The sequence below is a fragment of the Sus scrofa genome, chromosome 7 (assembly GCF_000003025.6).
Source record: "Sus scrofa isolate TJ Tabasco breed Duroc chromosome 7, Sscrofa11.1, whole genome shotgun sequence".
Taxonomy (NCBI): Eukaryota; Metazoa; Chordata; class Mammalia; order Artiodactyla; family Suidae; genus Sus; species Sus scrofa.
Genome location: NC_010449.5, coordinates 12,710,178 through 12,722,734, shown reverse-complemented (window position 1 = coordinate 12,722,734; position 12,557 = coordinate 12,710,178). Strand labels below are relative to the sequence as shown.

At 47.4% G+C, this 12,557-nt stretch overlaps 1 protein-coding gene across 6 annotated transcripts in view; it reads left to right on the top strand.

Moving 5' to 3' along the window:
• Positions 1-12,557, top strand: part of ATXN1 (ataxin 1) — a 430,913-nt gene that overhangs the window by 8,116 nt on the left and 410,240 nt on the right. For 2 of the 6 annotated variants that reach the window (XM_013977445.2, XM_021099771.1), the window contains exons 1-2: positions 803-939; positions 8,865-9,006. The gene's annotated coding sequence lies outside the window, so the exon portion shown is untranslated. Of the gene's footprint in view, positions 1-741; positions 940-2,121; positions 2,145-8,099; positions 8,150-8,864; positions 9,007-12,557 lie in introns of those variants that run through there. The other 4 variants (XM_013977447.2, XM_013977443.2, XM_013977446.2 and 1 more) reach the window with 4 other exon arrangements.

The window sequence follows — 12,557 nt, the reverse complement described above, 5'->3', positions numbered from 1 at the left end:
GAAAGGCGATCCCCGCGGCTCGGCGAGCTGGGTTCCGGAACGCCGAGGCGAAACCGGTTTGAGGGTTAACAAGCATGAAGATCAGAGTCAACCCTCCTAGACGCTTCACGGAGCGCCTGGGGACGAAGGGCACGTCGGGATCAGAAGTGGCCCCCCTCCCCTCCCCGCTGGTGTATTTCAGGGGTTCGGACTGGCAGATCGACACCCCTCGGAGAGTCCTCCGGGGTGCCCAAGTTGCACCCCGCTGTCGCTCTGTCCCCTCCAACTAGATGCAGGGACCCGGGGAGGCGCGCGAGGACCGACCGGTCACCACTCAAATTACCTCATCGCTTCAGCTCCCCGCCCCTTTCCCAAACCTGGAAGAACTGTCCCCTCCGGCTTGGGTCTCCCCTCCCGCCCCGCGGCCGCGGATCCCGGGCCGGTCTTGGGGAAACGCGCCGGCTTCCCCGGGGGCCGGGAGCCCGGGCAGGCAGCGCGCACCGAAGGGTTAAGGGCGCGGGCCGGCAGCCGCGCAGTGCGCTCGCGGTGCTCAGAGCGGCTCGCCCAGCCGCCCGCCGGAGGGTGCCCTCCCCCACCCCCCAAGTCGGATCCTTGAGCTGCGGCGGCAGCAGCCAACTGCTCCATATTTGGCTTCTATTACACATTTACATACTGGAGCGAGCGAGCGAGCGAGCGCGAGAGAGCGCGAGGGAGGGCGGGCGGAGGGAGGAGGGAGGGGAGGGGAGCCGGGGGGAGGAGGAGGAGGAGGAGGAGAGAGCAGAGTATACCGCAGACATCATTTCTACTACAGTGGCGGAGCCGTACAGGACCTGTTTCACTGCAGGGGGATCCAAAACAAGCCCCGTGGAGCAGCAGCCAGAGCTACAGCAGCCGCAAGACACTGTTTCTCTCCCTCTGCCCCCCTTCCCCACGCAACCCCAGATCCATTTACACTTTACAGTAAGTGGCTATTTTTTTTTTCTCCTCTGATTCTTTCTCTCCCCCCCTCCCCCAACCCCCTTCTCCCCGGATTTAGATTCCCCCCCTACCCCCGCTCTCCCGAGAGGGGCAAAAGCAACAACCAGCAAACAAACCCCAAACCCCAATCGGCGGCACGGAAAACAGCTGGAAGAGGAGCGAAGGAAATCGACGCGTCGTGTTGTGTTGTGGTGTGTGTGTGTGTGTGTATGTGTGTCTGTGTGTACACATATAACCTTCCCCTGCTTCAGCCTTGCAAGCCTACATCCCCTTCTGGGCGCAGGGACGGCCGGCAGGGGGGTTGCCAGGGCCGGGTGGGCGCCCGCTAGGCGAGGGGGCGCGCCCGGACTGGGGGTGCAGGCGGGCGGGGAGAGCGGCGGCGCCCCGCTCCGGCGGCTGCCGGTCGGGCTGCGAGTGCGGCGAGCCATGTCCTCCTCCCTCGAGGTGGCGTAGGGGGAGGCGGCGGCCGGGGGTCCCGCCGCCCCCTCCTCACCCCTCTTCCCAAAGACGGCGGCGGGATCGAGTGGGTCTGGAAGAGGGTTGGGTTTCCCCGCTTGGGGCCGCCCGGCCTCCGAGCCCCGGGGCGGGGGTCTCCCTGCGGAGGCAGGCCTGGCCCGGCGGCGTGTGGCTGCGGACCCGGAGGGGTCTGTGCCGGCTGCCGGGCCGGGACTTTGCGCGCGGCCGGGCGCCGGGAGCGCTAGGGGCGCCGAGGGGTGGGCGCCGGGGGGAGAGGGCATGCGGTGCCGGGAGCGCGGCTGGAGTGGCCGCGGCCGGCCCTGGCCGTCGCCGCCGCCCTGTTGGTACGGCCGCTTCCTGATCATGTGCAGCCGCCGCCCGGAGCCGGGAGCCCGCGAGCGCCCCAGCCCGGGCCGGCGCACCCGCCAGCGCCCGCGGCTTAAGCCGAGGAGCCGCGGTAGGCGCTGCCCTGCCCGCGCCGGGAGTGAACGGCTGCGCGGCTGCTGGGAGGGTGAATGAAGCCAGGAGGAGGGGGAAGGAGGCGGCGGCGGCGGAGGAGGCGCTGCGGGGACTGGGATGCGCCCTGGAGCCCCGCTGCTCGCTCACTCTGGGCCGGGCCAGAGACTCCGCCACTCCCGCGGCGCCGCCGCCGCCTCCTACGTGGTTCCAGCGCTGCGCGCAGGCCGGTCCCGCAGGGGGCAGGGAAGGGGGCCGGCCGGGCGGAGCGAGAGGTGAGGCGGTGGTGGAGCGCGGCGTGAGTGTGAGTGAGTGCGTGCGTGTGTGAGTGCGTGTGCGCGTGTGTGTGTTTGTGTGCGCGGGGTGGGGGGAGGGGGGCGGCCGGGGCCGTCGCGGTGGGGAGGGGGCCCTCTCTGTGGCCACTTGGCTGACTCGGCAGCGCCCCGACCCCTCCTCGGCCCACCGCCCTCGGGCCGCCTTCCTAAACTCCGTGGCTGGTGCTTTCATTTTATTTCAGACCACGTAGGGGGCTGACTGGAAGCGACGAAACAATTCAGGTTTTCTAGGGAGATGGAGCAAGAACCTTAGTGGGGGGTGGCAGTAGGGTGGTGGTGGAGATCCTGCCAGAAAACAAACAAACAAACAAAAACAATCAGTTTCTAAGGACTGCGGGGTTCGGTTCAGTCCCGTGGCTGCTCTGTTTTGTTTTGCTTTCTTAGTATATATTCCTACAGATAACAGGGTAATAGAAACACTTCGGAAGATTGGGAAATTGCTGAAGAGTAGTAAGGGCAAGAGAGGAAAAAAAAAAAAAAAAGCCAGTCGGAAGCTGGTTATATAATGCTCGATGTGGCTAACGAGAACGGCAAGCTATTTTTATTTTGTTTACCGTATGCTGTGCAGTAGGGACTCCTCCAAACTGGTTCAGTCCCCGAAGAGATCCTTAGCTTCCCTGTGAGATCCGCAGGATACAATTAGCAAAATTAGAAGACCCTATTACACCCACAGAATAAAAACTAATGGCTTAGAGTGGCATACTCCGTGCACATCCTGCGGTACGTTGTGTATGCAAATAAGGTCTCCTTTGGCAATCTAGTAGTCACATCCCAATGACATTTGTGTTTTATAATGCAGGCTGTTCTTAATATTTAAACATCATCGTTACATATCGCTCATAGCAGCGGGTAGTTACTTGATGGTTATTTTTAGGCATAGCTAGTTACTTTTTCGACAGCGTTAGCTAAGCCTTTCTGTTTGGAGCCCTGCAGTTCCTAGAAGCCCCTGTCTTAAGCCCACCGTGTGGTTTCTTTGGTGGGTGAAGACAGTTGGATCCTTGAGCTTTTTTTAGAATGAAGCATTTGCCTGAGGAAACCACCAGAGAGAAGGATGAGAAAATCCTGCATCTGAACTCTTGGAAAGGGGTTGCACTGTAACGGCTAATGCTCTGGCATTTAATCTCCTCTGATTGCCCTCTAACTGTGCCTGCATCAGTCAATATTTTAGCAGCTCCGCAGACAAATGGGCTAGAATGCCACGTTCTACATAAAGCAGAGGTTGAAGGGCTCCCCCGAACCTTCTGCCTGCCTGCCTTTCTCATCTTGTAGATACCTGTCAGCGGGTGTAGGTTTTCGCTGCACTTACTCCAGCCCTGATCACTCATGTAATTAGATCAGGCTGCCATGGCAACAGACAGTGTTCCTCGGTCCATTCAGGTGGGTTTGTCTTGTGCCTGGACTACTACCAAGTGTTTCATGCACAGTATTCGTGCTGCCCCGGCCAGATGAGAGACTTTACTATTTCAGTGTTGGATGGAAGACACTGCATGAGGCTTCTAGCTCCTCAACTTTTCTAAAAGGGAGACCAACAAGCTGTTCTTACTGAGTGCAGTATGTAAATGCATCTCCCCAGACAGTGAAAAGAGCCTGACAATCCTGCTGGTGTTTATTGTGAACAGATCAACAAGTATTTGGTACTTGTTAGAAACCTTTCAGAGCTGACTAAAGCAACATTTCTTTTGCAGTCTGTCTGGTGCCTTTGGCCTGGCCGGCACTTAACCCTTTCAGGTGCGAAAGAACTCATCCTTTAGAACCCAAGGCGCCCGTAGCCCTGACTGGTTTTCCAAAGGATTTATTCAGCCGCAGTAACTTTTTTGGGAAGGATAGCCCCTGCTGAGACATTTGAAAACTTTACAGCTATATCATAATAACAAAAAATGCTACCAGCAGTAGTAGGCAGCCATTCTGAATGTCTTCATTCTTAACTTGGACTTCAGGGCCTGTGGTGGTAAGTGAAAAATTTTTTGTCTCAGGTTGGAGAGGACACAGGCCTATAGCTGGTAGACTGATAAGGTCTGGTGCTTTTGCACGATAAACAGCTTGCGCTCTATTTGGGGATATAATTTAATGAGCACTTAATAATTTAGAGGCCAGCCTTGTGCTTTTTGCATTAGGGGATCACCTTAGTAAGCCCACTAAGCCAAGCAAAAGAATACTGTTGGGCGGGACAAAGAAAAGTAGCTTTGGTTGCTAAAGCTGTGTGTTGCTCTGGCAATCCAAATCAGAAGGGAGCATTTTAATAACTCCTATTTGAAAGAAAAAAATAATTAAGAATAATAATGTCTGCTAGTAGGAACAGGCTTACAGCCCCGCAGGTAAATTGGTAAATCTTTTTTTTTTTTTTTTTTCCTCTGGGGCTAGGATTCAGAGAGCGACTCACCCCTCCTCACAGGGAGTTTATGAGTTTCTACCATTTAGTGAGTTTATGCAGTTGGTCACTGGATTGTGGCCTACTCAGATTAAGCTTTGCTGTGTTTAAAAATGAGCTATCATTTCTAGGAGATAAATAGATGGGGAGGCAAGGAGATAAAATAAAAGCACAGAAGTTTTTAAGTTTTACACAGCTAAGTTGGAGGTCCTGGATTATATTTTACAGTATGCAGAAAATCGCTTTATTTGTAGCCAAATGTGAACCTGTGTTTTTGAGTGCAGAAATAAAATCATGCTCAAATAAGTGTGAACCATGTACTTGATTGGGAACTGTGAAAGTCAGTATTTTCCCTTCTGGATTTCGTTTTAAGAGGGTTTGGTAAACAGATGTGATCCTTTATCAGAAATATTAGACCAAGGCTTCAGGGCCTCTGAATTGTCTTTTATCCTTGAAGAAAGATTCGAACTCTTTAGCCATCGGGTTATATGTGAAATGTCTGTAGCTCACCTTATGTTTCAACATACCTAACTCAGTTGTCTGGGAGTCCTGGGAAAGGCCAGCCTTAAGAGATTATTAAAATATTAATAAGCATGTTTCTGTGACTCCTGGTTTTGTTGTCGTTACAGGGTTTGATTCACATTCCATTTGTATAATGTGCCTTTATTTTTTTCCATTCTGAAATGTCAAGTGGATTTTATGTTTGCACTTACCTTGAATGACAGTTTTTGATGACTAACGCATGGTAACACCGGCTCATTTTGTTTCCTATGAGAAGTTAGTCAATAAACATGTTTTTACTAAAAGCCTGAAATCTAGTAAAGGTAGGAGTGAATGTTAATTCTTCTAAACTGTAGTTGTCTGCCAGTAACACATAGTTTAGGCTCTGAAAAGCTTCAATACCTGCATATGTAAGATGACATAGTACAGCAAGACAGAAGAGTATTTTTATGGGGGACATGGACGATTTGATTTCTCTTGCTTTTCATCTTTTGATATGTGCAGCTTAACTGCTTCAAAGAACAGACTTAGTTTTGCTCATACTTCCGAGGTTATGAGAATCAGGCTCTCCTTAATTTGTAGAAAGCATTGAAAATAATAAATCATAGAAATCCCAAAGAGAAAATCATTTTTGTTCTAGGGCGTTCCACACAGAGCTGCTGCTGCTGCTTTTTTTTTTTTTTTTTTTTTTAAGAATGAATTTTGTAGTCCTCAATTATGCTGTTCGGATTTTAGTTTCATTTAGTCCAGTTTAACAAAATCCTCACGCCAAAGTTCTTTAAGAGATGGTATAATAACGAGTATACTGAGTGCTACTTTTAGAGAATGTTTTTAAATGTTGGCTGAAAGAGTTGTATTTGGAGCAAGGTTTTAAAAACATGTAAATTCTTAAAATTGCAGGAGTGATAAAAAGGTTTAGGTAAATAATCTCTATGGAAATAGTTTTTAGAGCTCTTTTTCTTACTCCATAACTTATATATTTTTGTCTTCATCAGTATAGTAATGTATAGTATAAGCCTTATAAATCTGAACTTTTCATACTCATGTACTATACATATCTGTAACACAGGTTACCGTCTCAAATATACTAAAACAAGTTTAGAACTTTTAAAGACAAAAAAAAAAAAAAAAAACAAGCAGTATATTCTCCTTGACATATTGGAGGTTAGCAGAAATGTTTCATTGATTTTTTTTTATAACTTTTAATGCATCCCATTTGTGGAGTAATGAAAATGTGATGATAATGGCTATGGTGTAAGCAAATTTGTATCCTTAACCTGAAAATGACTTTTCAGAGGTTTCATTGTAGTGGAATCAGAATTTGAGACTTGAGAGGGCAGAGGTTTCCCCTGATTATGGTGTTTAGATTTGGGCTGAGAACTCCTTTTTCTCTACTTAGGTCCTCTTTAACTGACACGGTTTGAACGAGTTGTTTAGCAGAAGTTTTTAGTGCTAATTGTCATAGCTGCTGAGCTGTAAACATTTACGCTTCTAACAGTCAAAGAAATTTTTTTGTGTGTCACTGTGCATGGCACATTGTCCTTTATCACACCCTGAGCTTTGGCCTCCTCTCCCTGAAGTATTTATAGTATCTTCTGTATTTATATTATTTCTATATTTTCTTCTCATTACTGACTTTCACATTAGTATTATTTAGGCCATTTAATCTTCCACTATTAGTAATATTCCACTATTAGTAATATTGTGTTACGTTGCTCTGCTGGGCTTTTAAAATATTAAGTATTCCGTTTCTTTAGTGGATATGTATTGTATAAGTCTGTAAGCGATTTTCTCGTATATTATTGTTGCAACAAATCCACTCTGCTTTGCCTTTATTCTTGCGTTTCTTCTCTGATGGAACACAGCAAGTTGTCTTAACTCTTAATTACTCTAACTAGTGTAGCAACACAAGTGCTTTTGAAATAAGTAGGCATGCCAATGCGAGAGTGAATTAATATTTTACAGCCTTTGCCTCATGTTTGACTGTTCTCTGCACTTGAGCAGAGACTGTAATTTGGACTCTATAAAACCTTATCTGCCAGGTGATATGTAAATAGGATTGTGTGTGCACACGTCGATTTGCAAGCCAGCACTCTCTCAACTGTTAGCTCATAACGCAAGCACTCTGCAAATCCCTGGTCCCCGCACCTTGTTCACAAATGATGATCAAGTATTTTGATGCCTTATTTGAAAACGACGTTACTAGATAACACCAGGATCACCCCACCCCTTAAAACATGTACTGTGTGAGAGTAAACGGAATTCTGTGCGCTTCTATTTAACGTGACCCCTATTTATATTTGTAACTCAACAAACTTCTTAACGGAGGGATAGTGTCTGCTAAGGACTTCAAGGATGTTACAGTCCAGAACAGCTTTCTTCTTCCTTAACGCTTACTGATTACCTGTGGGGAAACCAAGGCCCAGAAACCTTACTTCTGCCTCTAGGTCCCAGGCATGCAGTAGATGCTTAAATAAATACTTGGTGAATGGGTTAGCTTGAAGGAAGCCTATTTTGGCTACTGTTCATTACTTTGAAAAGTGTTGGAAGGCAATCGAAATTATTTTCCTTTCCAGCTGGGCTGTGCTCTTAAAAATAGTGAGTGTGTATGGATGAAAATAATCATGAGATGTGTTGCCATGTACCCAAGGATAATTGGCTCACTTACCTGTTTACAGATTATTCACATTGGAGATCATATTCATAGCTCCAGAATAGTTTCTTTCTGACACCCAATATAATCCTGGGCCTTCTCCTTCCTACTGTTACCTGGCGTGGGCTTAGGAAACCCAAACTAAATTTAAAACCAGCCTAAACAAATATGCAGATCAGCTCCAGTAATCAAAGACTAAAAAATCAGCCCAGCCATGACCAGTTGGGGGAGTCTTTTATAATAACAGTGCTACCGATTCCATGTAATGTGGACAGTTGGGAACCACCAGTATTTTAAAATATTTTTTGAAGAGATAGGGCTGGCACCTATGTGAGCCGTTCAAGTCCTCACCTTCTTCCATTTCTATGCGTAGGTCTTTACCTCACAAAAACTACTACAAGCACCAAGCTCCCTGATGGAAAGGTATATGGAAGCTTGATTCTTTCTCTCTTTCATTCATCCATTCACAGATTCACTCATTCATCATACAGTGGGTAATTTTTCCTTAACCATGAACAGGATGTTGTGGCAGAATGAAAGTCAAGTAGACATACATTCAGTAATTAAATCATTGACAGTTTAGCGGAAAGTCTAGTGAGTCTGTGCATACTTAAAATTTTTTTTTTTTTTCCTGCATTCGATTCTTTTTCTTTCTATCCCATTAGACTGGTGTGCTAATAACTGTGGTGTTTCATGATTCTCCCTCAGGTTGCATGTTGATGGTATAATATATGCCTCATGAAAATTAGACTCTGGCTCAATTACTATTCAATCCATGCCCATTTTCACCTGATTGTCCTGTGATTACTCTGATGTGTTTATGAGGTGATTGGTTAGAATCATTACAGAAAAGCATGACAGTAGCTGGCGCACATGGGGCGACCACGCTCTTAATTTGATTGAAGGAATGACCTTTTTTTGTGTGTGTTGGCCTCCCTCCGAGCCCTATGGAATAGAACCAGACCTGCCTTTTGCGCTGGCTGGTAGCTGTGTGATTCTCAGAACACCATGCAAAACGTGATGTTCTTCAAATTTAGATGTCAGTGCTTGGACGCCTTCAGGTGGAAATGGTTCTTAAGGCCACGTGTTCTGTTTTTCATTTTGGATTTCCTCTTCTGCATCCCCCGGACCCTTGCAGGCCGATCGTGCAGCAGATCGCCAGGGTGTCCCATTCAAGCTGCAGATTTGTCTGTCATCGTCGGACGGCGGCGGCGGCGGTGGCGGCAGCGGTGGCGGTCCCCTCTTCCTCGTCCGCGGCAGGGAAGTGTGTCTCACATCAGGTGAGAGTTTTGCCTTGCTCTCTAGTTTCCATCCGAGGATAAAGCCTGACGTGGGAAGATGTCCTACTGGCCACGTTTGCGCCCTTTGTAGCCGTGGAAGATCTTTGCAGACCGTATGTGTGGGAATTGGAGACATCGCCGAGGTTTTTTTCAAACTCGGATTCGAAGGATCTCTCTTTTTGACTTCTTTGGTTTAGGAAGTGGTCCACGTTTGACTTTGCAGTGGCTGATTGTCGTGTGTTGGGCTCGAGCCCGGCCATATGCTGTGTCCCTTGTACCGAAAGCCGGTGAGAAATGTTTTGCTCCCCAATAGCTCTCTTAAGTCAAGGTTTTCACGTTTTTGGTTCTTGGTGGAGTGTGGCCCGTGTGTGGGGAGACGGGCTTGTTTGTTCAGTAGCAACCAGTGTTTGTTGGATCTTGAATTCCTCTGTGTCTGTTCGGATTTTACAACTTCCTGATTTCTTCGTGCACAGTGCATTTTTTTGACCTGGAGAGTCAGGCAGACACAGGGTATAGGCAGGGTTGATGACTCATGGTTCTGAGTTGCAGAGAAGACGAGGAAACTGCCTAAGTGGAGTCGGGAGAGCATGGAAAAGTTAGTTAGACGTGGGGGCAGCAAGGGCTTGGGAACCCTGGTCTTCGCAACTGAAGGAGATTGTGAAATACCTCCCCTGGTTCTATTTGCCTCGGGAGCCGTCCTGCTCCAGGCTGTGGAAATAGCTTAGTTCAGTGGCTCCCAAGCCTGGCTGGGCCCCAGAAGCACCGGGAGTGGTGAAAAAAGAAATAGAATGGGGACTCCACCCTAGACCTTCTGGATCCACATGAACCTGAATGGTCTGATGTTGTCGGCTTTGGGAATGGCTGCATGGGGTGGTCTCTGGGCGGCACTTCCTGAGTCATGCTCTATTTCCTTACTCTGTGAGAGGCAAGGTCCACTTTGACCAAACTTCCCATCCCCAAATCTGGATTTTCAGCCGATTTTTTTTTTTTTTTTTTTTTTTTTTTTTGCCCGCACCTGAGGCATATAGGAGTTCCCAGGTCAGGGATCGAATACAAGCCACAGCTGCAACCTACACCACAGCTGCAGCAACACTGGACCCTTAACCCATGACACCAGGCCCCGTGTGGAACCCTAGCCTCAGCAGCCACAGGAACTGCTGTAGATCCTTAGCCTTCTGCACCATGGTGGGAACGCCTCAGCTCATTTTTAAAAGGTGTTTACTTGCTTTGTCCAAATGTTCATTTTAAAACCGATTCACTAGATGACTTTAAATAAAGAGCCCCCTCTGTGCCCCTGAGACCCAGTTCTGAAGTTCCATATAAATTCCATGGTATCTGAGGTAAGAGCTTGAGGGTCTGGAACCAGCCCTTCTAGATTTAAAATCTAGAGCTGCCGCAGTGACCTCGGGCAGTTCTGTAACCTTTCTATGCTTCAGTTTCATGTGTAAGGTGGAGATAATGTCAGCTCTTTCTCTAGGGCTGCTATGAGGACGGAATGACATAATATTTGTACACTGGGCAGAATAGTAATTGGTATATGGTTTATGACCTATGAACATAAGCTCTCATTGTGATCATGTGATGGGGTGATTGTAACGTTCTTGTTTGGTGATGGTTGTGCCTCGAACATACATGACTAGGAATAAGTAAATATCCCTGTACCTTGGTCTTTGGACCAACTCTGTAGCCCTTTTTTTTTTGGGGGGGGGTCTTTTTAGGGCTGCACCCGCAGCATATAGAGGCTCCCAGGCTAGGGGTCGAATCAGAGCTGCAGCCACCTGCCTACACCACAGCCATAGCAATGCCAGATCCAAGCCTCATCTGCAACCTACACCACAGCTCATGGCAATGCCGGATCCTTAACCCACTGATTGAGGTCAGGGATCAAACTTGCATCCTCATGGATACTAGTCGGGTTCGTTACCACTGAGCCACGACGGGAGCTCCCTTGTAATCTTTTGTAGCTCTGCAAAGCCAATGAGCCTTGTATTTATTTTTTTCTGAATTTTGTGTTTGTTTACCTCTCTTACTGACACCGGATGCATATATGTTGGTGGGTTTTTTGAGGGGGGGTTTTGGGTGTGAAGTTTCATTCATATATGTTGTTTTTATATTGTAGGGTAAACTGATGACTTGCAGGCATAAATGAAGTGAGTTGAATGCCAGAAGTGCTGTGCCTCCAAAAGTGGGAGGAGTCAGTAAAGTCCTGTGGGGGGGAGCAGGGGAGGGAGGAAGTTATTACACACATTATATCCTTGTGAAATACGGAACTGGGAACTTTGCATTTTATGGGCTGTGGGTTGGGGGGGGCATTTTGAAAAAGGAAATAGAATAACTCCAGAGTTATGTGCCAAGGTAAGCGTCATTACGGTCTGCAAATGTTAGCTCTGTCAAAAGGGGGTGTGATGTCTTACTACTAATTTCTTTCTTAGGGGTAGGATCCATTTTAGGCGGAAAATCTTCACATTTAAGTTAGGGGGAAAATAGCGTACTTGCATGTGTGGTCCATACACATGCAATTTTTTTTAAACCTGCGGTGTTTAAAGAGAGTCATGGGTTAAAACAGGAATGTCTCAAGAATTTTATTGTGAAAACAAACAAACAAAAAACAGGCAGCAAACCATCCTGATCTCTCAGTCAATATGTGTACCTTATTGAGAAGAGGTCCACATTTTTATAGTGTATTAAGCAAGCCTATGTGTGGTATGAATACTCGTATTGTATTACTGACACAGTAGTGCGGAGTCACCTTGAGTTTTAAGCAGCTGACATTTTCTAGGATTGCATTTAAAGGGAGCTCAGAAGCATTAGCTAAACATTTTGCATAAATAATGGCCTCATTACAGGCCTCACAATTGATGGCTAAACGTGGGCAGGAAAACAGTATCACTCATGTTGTACTCTGTTAGACTCGTAAAGGTTTTAAAACAAAACCCGGGTCACACTTGTTTCTGGTGCTGGTTATTTTATAAAGATGATATCCCTATAGCAAGTTAGAACCTGCCTCGTTCACAGGCACTGTCTCTGTAAAGAAATGATTCATTCATTTATTCACCGTGTATTTTTTATACTACTGCACAGAGGAAGTAAAAGCTAACAGAAAGAGGTTATGTTTTTCGTGGCCAAGGAGGGGAAAGGAGAAATGCTCTGAAATAATAACTAATACAAAGCAGAATGGGGCGGGTTGTCCTCCCTGGGGTAGCTTCTAACACAGAAGGAATGCAGAAGAATGATGCTGAGTAGGATGAGGAGAAGAGACTTCGAGAAGGAGGGGCTGTTGGAGTTGAACCCTCAAGGCTGGTTAGCATGTCTGTGGGAAGAGATGGACAGAGTGGGAGGATGACCACAATAGCAAGCGTGCGGTATGTCACTGTCAAGGCCATTTTGATGGAAGCCCAGGTGCTGATGGATTTCTGAGTTGCTGGAGCCTGGCAGACGGTAGAAAGTGTGGGAATAAACTTGCTGAGGGGTCCGGTCTGGAGATAAATTTGGAGGAGCCATTGGCATAAAAGTGATTGAGATTGGGCTTTGGGTTCTTGTGCCTGGCAGCA